Here is a 12,131-nt window from a genome sequence, read left to right as displayed (position 1 = left end):
TCCAGACCAGGGTCACAAAGCGCTTAAACAATCAAAACAACATTCAATAAAGTATATACTTTAAAGGTCAAGATAAAACTGATAACATAACAGGAATTCCAGAAAATCAAGGAAAAGCCTGAATGAATAAAAACGTCTTAAGATGTTTCTTGAAGGAGTCAGTAGATCCATCAAGCTGAACCACCTTACTTACAGTGCCAACAACGGAAAGTAAAGATCAGTAAACCACAAGTAAAGTACAGTAAACCCCCATGATGCCTCTCTACACTGCTCTATCAAGAAACTATTTCAATTCTACATCTACGTTGCTATGTCATAAGTGATTGACAGCTGTGACTGTGACGTTCCCCATTCGTTCCATCGACATCCAGCAACAAAGACAGACTTTATGACTCTCTCCACTTTTAGGGTATGTGATATGATCTGTGAACAAAAGCATCTCTACTACTACAAAAAAAAAAATCTACATCGAATCGATACGAGATTTTAAGCTTCAAAGAACCAGAGGAAAGAATTTGACAGATTGTGTCTCTTTTTTCGATCAGACAGCCTTCAGCTTCCAGACGCTCGTGGTGAAACATCTGCACAGTCGACACGACGCGATCCCTCGCTTTTTCTCTTTTACAAACGTCTTAGTTCGGCCGCTCGCTGTCGATCCATAATCGATCAATCCGTCTCTTCCGGCATGTCAGGGGTGAAGCACTCAGGAGGGCTCGAGCGCCGACGGCCCCTCCTCGTTTTCCGCTTTGTCAATTATTCATTTGCACGACAGCGACACTAACTTATCCTCACCTGCTGTGCGGCCATTTTGTTGCTGCTGCTGCTGTGGATTATTGATTTGCACCGTTGGTGATGTCATAGTCAACTTTAGATTGGAACAGAAAATCCAACAACTGTTACATGAAAATAAAGTAAATAAAGTGTTGCATTAAAAAAACAGAAATCACTTCTTCTACTCGATGTTTGAGGAAAACTCTTAGTGCTGTTGTTCACTAGTGATAACACAATGTTCTTCTCTATGTTAGTTCAAGCGTGTAGAAATGTTATGAGAATATTCTTCTGTATTTCAGTCAAAGCGACACATTTCTACACGAGCGCCTCCAGTGAAATTCTGGAAAAAAAACACCAGAATGGTGATGTCTCGCCTTACATATTCTCAAACGCTCTAAATAATTCAAGGACACTGCAGCTATCTTTGAGGAAATACTTAACCAGTCTCACAACCAGGTCACGCAACAACTCCAATTTCAACAACCGCAGTGACACAAATCCTGGTCAAGGTGTTTTTTTTTTCCCCCTTCCCACGGTTTGGTTTACAATGCGTCTGAAGCGGACACTGCTCGGCCTCACTAAAAATGAAACGAAACCGACCCAATGCACGACCGTAAGACTTGCAGTGAGCCTGGAAACTGGGTCAAAAAATCATGGCCTAAACCTTCAACGTAAGGCGAAATCTACCTTGTGACTAAAAGGGAGGCGTCAACATGGCTAAACTGGAAATACACCTCTAGCACACCTTCCTGCGCTGATCACAGGTGATATACAAACATGTTCACTGCATTAATGCGTCTTTGCCGAAGGAAAGTAATGACATAAACACACAGACCAGATCTACATCAGAATGCCATAAAAGGATTCTAATTTTGGCGTAAATATATATCTTTCACCTCTGACTTCGGCTCATAACTCAAGATAGAAAAAAACCCCTACAAAATAACATAAGTTGCCCATCATGGCGCACCCTCCCAGCACCATTTGTTATGTTGTTGTTTTGTAAAGAGATATTTGTAGGTCCCTATATGCATCGATGCTTTGTAGGAAATCCAGATGTATTTATTTTATGACTATATAGTAAGCAAGTAAGTAAGTAATAGTCATTTGTAAAGCGCCTTTCTAGACCAGGGTCACAAAGAGCTTTAAAAATCACAAACAATACACAGTTAAAATATATACTTTCAAAGATCAAAACACATAAGACAAACACAGGAGTCCCAGAAAATCAGTGAAAAGCCTGCACAAATAGAAATGTCTTTCTCTCCTCTGGTCCAGAACCGTGTTAAAGAACCATCAGTAGATTCTGATCCACAGACCTCAGAGCCCGAGCTGGGGTGTAAGGCTGGATCAGATCAGTGATGTAAGGAGGAGTCTGACCATAAATAGATCTGAAAGTAAGAACCAGAATTTTAAAGTTGATCCTGAAAGGAACTGGCAGCCAGTGAAGAGTTTTAAGGATCGGGGAAATGTGAGTTCTTCTACTAGAGCGAGTCAGAATTCTCGCTGCAGAGTTTTGTATTTACTGCAGACGACACAGCTCCTTCTTGTTTAGACACAAAAATAAACTGTTACAATAGTCCAAAGGAGAGGCAAAAATGCAATGATTACAAGAGTCGAGATTGTGTTGTGACATCACTTTCCTAATTTCTTATGCAACACATAAAATTAAATTGGTGGATCTAATTAAGCCACTTATGACGACACTTGCGTTGTCACTGATGTCATTTAAAGTCAGGTAAAGTACAAGATACAATGGCAACCTCAAGGTTTTGGTATGTCGTTCTATGAGGATCCTGAAATATAGTTCATGGTAATTATACTTTATTATGTTGTTATCGTTGCCTATGAAAGGACTAAACGATAAAACTACACGGAATCAGACGGCTTGTTTTGACTTTTAGATTCAGACATAATTTACAGAATCGCTTCAATCATCAACTCCGTAAAAGTTGGAGACATGTTTTTGTTCATCAGGAACTTTAAAAATATCTTGATTTGAACTGGAAAAATGTTCATCTCATCAAACAGGAAGGATATTGGACAGTCACTATATGCACCGATGCTTTGTGGGAGATCCGGATTTTAAGGGCGATGTGTTTAATTTTAAGAGTATATATTAAAATAACTTATGGATGACGTTAAATTAAATTGGCGGGTTTAATATGGCACTTGACGACACTTATGTTGTAGCTGATGTCATTTAAAGTCAGGTAAAGGACAAGATGGCAACCTAAAGGTTTAGGTATGTCGTTCTACTTGAAATATAATTGATGGTAATGATACTTTATTACGCTGTTATCGTTGCCTATGAAAGAACTACACAATAAAACCAGCAGAAGAGTCATTAAAATGACATTATCACCCATTACAAATGAACTCAGGGAGCATAGCTGACAACACCCTCTACAAACCACAAGGAACATAACACGGAATCATTCTTTTGACTTGTGGATTCAGACACCTTTTAAAGAATCGCTTCAAACATCCACTCGCTCAAAGTTGGAGACATGTTTTTGTTCATCGGGGACTATGAAAGTTTCATGATTTTGACTAGAAAAATCTTACCAAGCTGGAAGGTTGTTTTGGTAGAACCAGAGGGGCAACTTAAAGTCGAGAAAGTCGACTTGTGACAACACGTTTTTTTTCACACAGGTCAGTTTCTAATGACGACAAGGAATGTTGAGAATTTCACTTCAGACATTGTGTATCTGCAAAGATAAGAGTACAGGAAGAAGCTTCGCATGAAGCAAATATGTTCTCTTTCAAATACTCCTTCCCTGTCAGACATAATCCTACGCCACCTCTCGGTTGCCCCAACATTAGTGAGCACTATTTCCACGTGCACTGGTCTTGTGATGTACTTTCCTGCACTATTTGGGTCACTCTACAACAAGTGTCCCGACGGACGGCGTGCTGTGAATGGACGGGTCAGGCTATTATGTGTTGAAAGGCTTATTAAGCAAGAATACTTGCAGACGAATCACTGAGGGCAGAAATACTAACGCAGTAGGAAGAAAAGAACAGGCTGTTTGTTCTTTGGTCGGGCTAAATGGGTCGTGTTTTTGTTTAAGGCCTAGAGACAAAGAAATCACTGGACAGAATCCAATTGCAACGACTAAGCCAGGAAACCAATTTAAAACAGCCTAGTTGCAACTCCAATTTTTCTTCAGCTCGTGGATCATCACGGGAGGCCGACATGACTTTATGAAAGGCAAATAAAAAATCTAAAGTAATAAATAGAAGGATCAAAAACATATTTTAAGGTGAAAAACAAAACTTTCACATTGTGTCTAAGCAACATTAAAAACACACAAGAAAGCTTTCATAACAACAACGTTGGTCAATTCTATTTGAGTGAGAAACAAGAATAAATAAACAGTCTCGAGCGGCTGAAGTAAACATGGTAAGAGGCTCTTGTACAGGACGATGATAATCATTTAATAGTTTGAAGCTTGCTTTTTAAACTCCAGATGAGACTTCAGAAAATACAAAAGTCTTAATACCCTGAAAATCTCTGTCATGACTTTAATGAAAGCTAAAAAAAAAACTCTTCCACCAGAAGAAAGAAGTGAAACATCTAGAACAGAAGTCAGATTTACAACATTAAAATTATGAACCCATTCAAAAATTTTTTTTTTATACATTTATTTTGATAATATTTTACGTGTCATTTTCCACTGAATAATAATGTCCACATGAAGTTTAATGGTTTTAGTAAAAGTATAAAAGCAAAGTTTACTATTTTTATCACACTATATTGGATTCAATCCATTTGAGTCGTGATACATATATTTACTAAAAAAACATTCTTGTACAGAAAATGTCCTTACTTTAATTATGGATGAATTACAGCTTTGTCAGTGAATTGCTGTCGGGATCATGATTATTGTTTAATTAAATGTATTTTTTTTTTTAATTAATCATTTATTTATGTGAATTTTTTATTGTAATGTCTCTTATTTTATTTTAATTTATTGTATTTTATGAATCCCTTCCATTTGTCTTATTTCCTTTTTTTATATTCTATAATGCCACCACAACAAACTCCTGCTTTAGAAATAAAGGTTTTCTTATTTTGATTCTGAATTCGATTTTATACAATTTATATTCTACAGATGAAAATATCTATATGTGTTACGGTGTGTTACATTGTAACATTGTTGTTTACCTCAAAATGGACATGTTTACAAAAGAAAGTAGCTAAAAGAACACGTCAAATTATCTGGAAATGTGATGGTCAGCTCAGGAATTTAGCTAATGTAATTCTATGAAGAAATGTCTTTGTAATAGAAATAAAATGTTAGACATTTGTTATAAGAAATACTCATTTTATTCAATAAAAAATGAAAAACATATTGCATAGTACTGAAGGCATAATCTTTTTTATTTTTACTTCTATTCTTAGAAAGATCTCTGAGCTCTTCTTGAAGCTTCCCAAGGTCAATATCTAGAACATTATCCACAACATATCCTACTGTCGAGTGTGGGTTCACCACCTCAGCTGGGAGGCATCCTGAGACGTCAAGTTATCTCGGATTCATTGATAAAGACGAGCTCTGGGCTTCTACCAGATCGCCTTCCTTTGTCCCTAATGTTTTGTTTAAATGGATTAAGTCATTAAAATGAATTATTATGGAGTAAAAGAGCATTTTAAAACCAACACAGCCTTGGATTGTCCTACTTCTGAAACCGATTATTGCCTCCTCTGATGCAGCTGGAAAACAGTCGGTCAATAAATCTGGCAGGATGCTCTGCCCGCCTCTGGTTAGAGATGAACACTCGAGCTCTGTCTGCCGGGCAAGACTTCCCCTCCAGAACAAACAGAGTGGCACTGGCAACCCAGAGCATTCTGCACAGCAGCAGCCATTCTCAAACTGCTGACTGGACCGTATTACTGACAATCCACAAGCTTCTGCATCAAGGGTGCACAAGTTATACAATAGCAAACCAGATCAGAAACAGATGCGACCCAAATTATCGCAGGACCTCCATTTCTTGTGCATATTCACAAATGGACGAAGTGCTATAAGTGGTCCTATGCAAATGTCTGCGCGACTTATCGGACACCTAGCAACCTCCGGTTGAAGCGTTTTACCGGCAACCCTCCTCAAATGCAACGAAAATATGCTGGTGTTTGCAGAGCGCTTGGCACGCTAGAATACACTTGCCTAACCAGGACACAAAAAAGGACAGGAATCCAAACCAAAAGTACTCAGGAAATGAAAAAATGCCGTAGATAAGATTTATTTTATTAAATATAAAGTCATCAAAAACCTAGCATTAGAGCGACAGAAACAACATGCAATATAAATGACCAAGTAAGATACGAGTAAAAAATGTGAAAATAAATTGAACATAATTATTGAAAACATATTAAGTTGAACATATGATGCAATTTGTGTACATTATGTTTTTTTTTTAAAAAAAATTAGTGGACGATACTTTCATTGAATGAGCCAAATAAGAACAGCTAAAGGTTTCCTTTCTAAACCGTCCGTACGACAATCGACAGGTGAGTGACGACAGTTTTGCCAGAGAGATAAGAGAGACCTGGAGTGACGTATGTGTGTCGTGGACACTGCAAAAAAAAAGAAAACAGGGAGGAGGTCATTCTGATTTGCTGTTCTTAACCGCAGAGAAATCCGAGTGCACAACACGGTTCCTGTTTTTAACGTTAAAGGGGGGCTAGATTGATATCTCTTGCCCGTTTTTCACGCCCGTTAAACCGCCTTGAATCAGATCTCTGTCCGCTCTGCGATACTTCCAATTGACTTAATTGTGCATGAAATGAATGCAATATTGATTTAGAAGCCTCTTTATTTGCATTGTTAAAAAAAACTCTACAAAGAGGCTTCTATTAGTTTTTTGTATCTATTTCGAAATAAACCTGCTGTTACATCAGATCGACATGTTTGCGAACATGACAACTGCTTAAAACTGGCACCAGCTGTCGCCATAAATTGAATCCTTATGTGCCGTGAGCCTTTTATGAATGACAGTAGTCCAAAGAAATATTGCGATTTAGACGGTCAAACTATCGGCAGGTGTTTATTTAAAGGTTTGGAAGAAGTGCCTAGTTTTTAACTTGTATCGTTAAATCTAAATGTAAAACTAATAATGTGCTCATATAACGGGATTTAATCTTTAGATTTGTGATTAGTTGGAACCGACCAACTCATGACCCACTGTGGTTGTTCAGCTTAGCTCGGGAAACCAAAAATAAGATAGATTTAAGGGAAAATAAAGTTGTAGATTCTACAACAATAGCTGGCGGTTAGCAAGATCTTACAGTGAAGCTGAAGTTAAATTTGAAATAACTCAAAAGGCATCCGCTTGTTGAGGCAAGACTACAAAACATGCAATACATGAGCTAGCACATGAATAGCACAACTTAGAAAATTACATTTAAAGTGACGTTTAAAAGATACAATTGAAAACATTTATAGGTAAAATATGTTTAATTAATTCTTCAAAACATCGAAGAAACTTGATCTTTGTGTGAAGATTCTCTTTATGCTTAAAATGACCAAAAAAATGGCTCACTTTCCTAATGATTTTAAAACTTATTATATGCAAGGAATACGGAAAAAAAAAAAAAAAAAAAGAACATGACTATTAAGTAGCAAAAAAATCCCAAACACTTTGCAGCCCAAACAGACGGCCTGCGTCCAGTGAGCAGCATGTCACAGGCTGAGCTGCTCGGTTCGCTAAAGTGAGGTGGTTTTTGAAGCACAAAGAATCCTTTGTTCTGTTGGGCAAGTTCTCTATTCAACCAGTTGCTTGTGGCTGCGTTTTCTACTAGAAACAAGCAGAGCTATTCTGTAGGAAGAGTGCGAAGCATTCCACCCGCCTGTCTTAGGGACAGCGTCACTGACAAAACCGAGCATTTAAATAACATATAAAAGATAAAACCATAAGATAGACATTTCGCAACTGTGACACAATAACTCTTTCTAGAGCCTTTTGAGCAGAGACAACATCTGTTTCCACTTCGGCCTCCAGTCTTTGGTTCACCACAACTAAACAACCTGTTTTCTTCTTCACATTTTTTCACCCTGAGCCCTTAAATCTGAACGCTTTTGTGTTGACACACAACTGCTATATCCTTAATGTGTCCCTCCTGTCAAACAACTTGTTTGTTAAAAAGCATGAGATCAGTGATTGAAAAAAAAACAACAACATGAAATGTCACGAAAACTCTCAGTGAGAATGTGGAGTTTCAAGTGTCAAGCCTCTCTCTATCATATCCCACACTTGCCAGTTACTTCGCCAAGATATTCTGCTCCATGAAGTGCAGGATAATAACACGCAATAAGAATAAGTTCACTTGACTTAATAGGAAGGATCAAGTGTTGCAAACATGAAGGACACAGGAATACAGTATTTACTGTATTCTGAAGGTCTGATTAAAAGAAAATCTAGTGTCTGAAGAGAATGAATACGAGAAAAAGCTTAAAATAACAAACATACTAGACAGCCTGTTGAATAACTAAGTGAATTTCTTAACCAACATGGTACGATAGCAGTGTATAGTTAACTGTTTCCCGCAGTTAACCTGAGAAATATTCAGTATGTAGGTCAAACCAAGCCTAGGAAATTGTAAGTAAGTAAGTAAGTCATTTTTATTTGTATAGTGCTTTTCTAGACCAGGGTCACAAAGCGCTTAAACAATCAAACAATATTCAATAAAGTATATACTTTTAAGGGCAAGATAAAACTGATAACACAAAAATTGTATGTTTAAATGAATCCTGTATACAATCCCAGCTGCACTTCACACTAATTCAATATTTCATTCATCCTGTTCTGACCAACATGATTCTTCAGATCCATACAATATATATGTTTCACGTTTACTCCCACAAAAAAAACTCCCAAAATGTGACCAGAATAACTTTCATACGACGGAAACATTTGCTGTATTTACATCAAAGCAGCAGCAGCGACTTGTAAGCGTGACTAATGTATTTAAAAAATAAGCAGAGGAAATACAGGCCCATCTAAATGCCCTGATGTAATCAGACCTGCTTTCACACTGATCGGGTCTTATCAGGAATCTTCCCTGACTGATTTGCAACACCGGCACCACATGATGATGGAGAAAAAGTTTCAGTGGGTGAATAGAGATGGAAAACAAGATGAACTGTGAGAATGGCCGTCATTGTTGTCCTTTTTGATGGCACATGGAAACATGCTTGATGTCACACAATTCAGACAAATGCTGACTCATTGACCCGTGTTGGTTTTATGAACTTTGGTACGAAACTAGGAAACCAACACATCAAGGATCACATCATCGGGATTGTCTTAAGCCTGATTTCAAAATTATACTTCGATAAAAATAGCTTCTACATAACTACCTCTGCCAAGGAGACTATTTTCGGTGAGTGTTGACCTTTTTCCAACCAAAACATTCAAATACATCTTTATGTATTGAGGTTCTGTTAGCATTTTGAAGGTTAGGTGACTTGTATGGCAGGACTGAAGGGAAGAAATGTGAAAATTTTGAATACAAACCAACTGTCATGTGACTATGGTGACAAAATGTGTCGTTATTTTAAATGTATTGAAGACACACAGAGACACAAGGAGTACTGGAGAGCGGCAACAGTTACTAGCAGTGGTTTAGATGCTACCTATTTTTATGCTCTTTCCCTTGGCAGAGGTTTGCGCCATCTCTGTGCTTATCAAGTTGTTTCTTCAAGACTTGGCTGCAATTTTTCCCATACAGTTCTGCTTAATATATTAGCTTTTTATTCCTTGAGGAAAGTTATTGCTTGTTACTAGAAGGTTCCCATAACCAAGCTTTCAAATTAAGTTACTCATTCTTGTCGATTCCAGTAGTTTCATCACAATGTGAGTGAAGTTTTATCACAAAGCATAAACTAGTTATCTCTGTCTCCCTTACCTTAATATGTTCACATTTATTTTATTTATTCTCTATTATGTTTTTTTTTGTTAAAGAAAGCTCTTTTGACAGTATCCAGTTGGACCTTAATAGAGATTTTTCATAAAACAAGGAGCCCACCAGGCGTGGTTCAGTTATCCAAGAACATGTGCTTTTATCCAGCCCTGATGTTAATTTAGAGGCCTGTTGAAAAAGAAAAGAGTGAATGAATACTCTTATGATGATTGATTTGACCTTTTTTGATATTAGTGAGATCGTTTTTCATTTTTTATAGAACATTTACAACACGATTATAGCTATTAACCAACACATTTTTAGCATCCATAAAACATTATAAACCATGTGACATTTGTTGCTCCTGAAGTGAGAGTTCAACGGGTTCAAGCCTTATTAGAAAAAGTCGGTGACCCCTGATGTAAATTTAGCTGTAGGATCGAGTGCAAATGTTCATTATTGCCGTTCATTCAGTATAAAAAATGCAAAGGCTCAAAACACAACAGCTGTTCTATTGTCTGCTCGCCTCAGGGAAAGACTGTCATGGTCTGATTTGATTATTCTGGAAAAGAATGCAGGAGAAAATTAACACCACAAACCCTGATATTTTCATTGCAGCGGAAATTAATAAGAATTTTAATGTCGTGACCCAAATGTGTTGTGAAAAAGCAAAACATGTGCAATGGAATGACACACCCCTGGCACACATGAAGGGTATTGTCGTCATGACAAAAATGTCTCAAGAACTATTGTGATCAATCGTTTCTGGGCTTGATGTACAATGACGTAGTAGTAGGTGTTGACGTCACTCTTCTGTTGTTACCGAACCAGGGTTTCAAAGACGTTTCCCACCTGCGGCCACTTTCTAAAACCAGTTGTTTCAACACCCAATGACTCTTACGTTGTCTAGTTCTTATCACTGATTTCAACCCTCTTGTTCGTATAGACTCAACATCTCAGGATCACAAGTAGCATCTAGAAATGGCAAGAGAAACCAATGCTGTGTCTCAAATCGCATACTTGCGTACTCAAAGTTAGTATTTTTAGTGCGTAAGTGCATCTCAATTCTTAGTATGGGAAATTTAGTGCGCCATGCACACTAAATTGACGTAATAAAACGCCCACAAAACTGAGTATGGTTCGATGGACACTAACCACCCTAAACGACCGCCATCTTAATGACGTTTTAAACAGAAGTTACGTCATATATATATATACAGTGCCTTGCGAAAGTATTCGGCCCCCTTGAACCTTTCAACATTTCGCCACATTTCAGGCTTCAAACATAAAGATATAAAATCTTTAATTTTTTGTCATGAATCAACAACAAGTGGGACACAATCGTGAAGTGGAACGAAATTTATTGGATAATTTAAACTTTTTTAACAAATAAAAAACTGAAAAGTGGGGCGTGCAATATTATTCGGCCCCCTTGCGCTAATACTTTGTAGGGCCACCTTTTGCTGCAATTACAGCTGCAAGTCGCTTGGGGTATGTCTCTATCAGTTTTGCACATCGAGAGACTGGAATTCTTGCCCATTCTTCCTTGCAAACAGCAGTCTTCAGCTCTTTCCACAGATTCTCGATTGGATTCAGGTCTGGACTTTGACTTGGCCATTCTAACACCTGGATACGTCTATTTGTGAACCATTCCATTGTAGATTTGGCTTTATGTTTTGGATCATTGTCCTGTTGGAAGATAAATCTCCGTCCCAGTCTCAGGTCTTTTGCAGACTCCAACAGGTTTTCTTCCAGAATGGTCCTGTATTTGGCTCCATCCATCTTCCCATCAATTTTAGCCATCTTCCCTGTCCCTGCTGAAGAAACGCAGGCACAAACCATGATGCTGCCACCACCATGTTTGACAGTGGGGATGGTGTGTTCAGGGTGATGAGCTGTGTTGCTTTTACGCCAAACATATCGTTTTGCATTGTGGCCAAAAAGTTCGATTTTGGTTTCATCTGACCAGAGCACCTTCTTCCACATGTTTGGTGTGTCTCCCAGGTGGCTTGTGGCAAACTTTAAACAAGACTTTTTATGGATATCTTTGAGAAATGGCTTTCTTCTTGCCACTCTTCCATAAAGGCCAGATTTGTGCAGTGCACCACTGATTGTTGTCCTATGGACAGACTCTCCCACCTCAGCTGTAGTTATCTGCAGTTCATCCAGAGTGATCATGGGCCTCTTGGCTGCATCTCTGATCAGTCTTCTCCTTGTTTGAGATGAAAGTTTGGAGGGACGGCCGGGTCTTGGTAGATTTGCAGTGGTCTGATACTCCTTCCATTTCAATATAATTGCTTGCACAGTGCTCCTTGAGATGTTTAAAGCTTGGGAAATCTTTTCCTATCCAAATCCGGCTTTAAACTTCTCCACAACAGTATCTCGGACCTGCCTGGTGTGTTCCTTTGTCTTCATGGTTCTCTCTGCGCTTTAAACAGAACCCTGAGACTATCAA

General features: G+C 38.1%; 1 protein-coding gene across 1 annotated transcript in view; it reads right to left on the bottom strand.

The window, feature by feature from the left end:
• The window catches only part of cdk19 (cyclin dependent kinase 19), a 35,564-nt gene that overhangs the window by 20,151 nt on the left and 3,282 nt on the right, over positions 1 to 12,131 (bottom strand). The window lies entirely within an intron of this gene.

Source organism: Callionymus lyra, chromosome 13 (genome assembly GCF_982586985.1).
Source record: "Callionymus lyra chromosome 13, fCalLyr1.hap1.1, whole genome shotgun sequence".
Taxonomy (NCBI): domain Eukaryota; kingdom Metazoa; phylum Chordata; class Actinopteri; order Syngnathiformes; family Callionymidae; genus Callionymus; species Callionymus lyra.
Note: the sequence above shows the minus strand (reverse complement) of the source record. Positions and strands in the feature narration are given on the sequence as shown.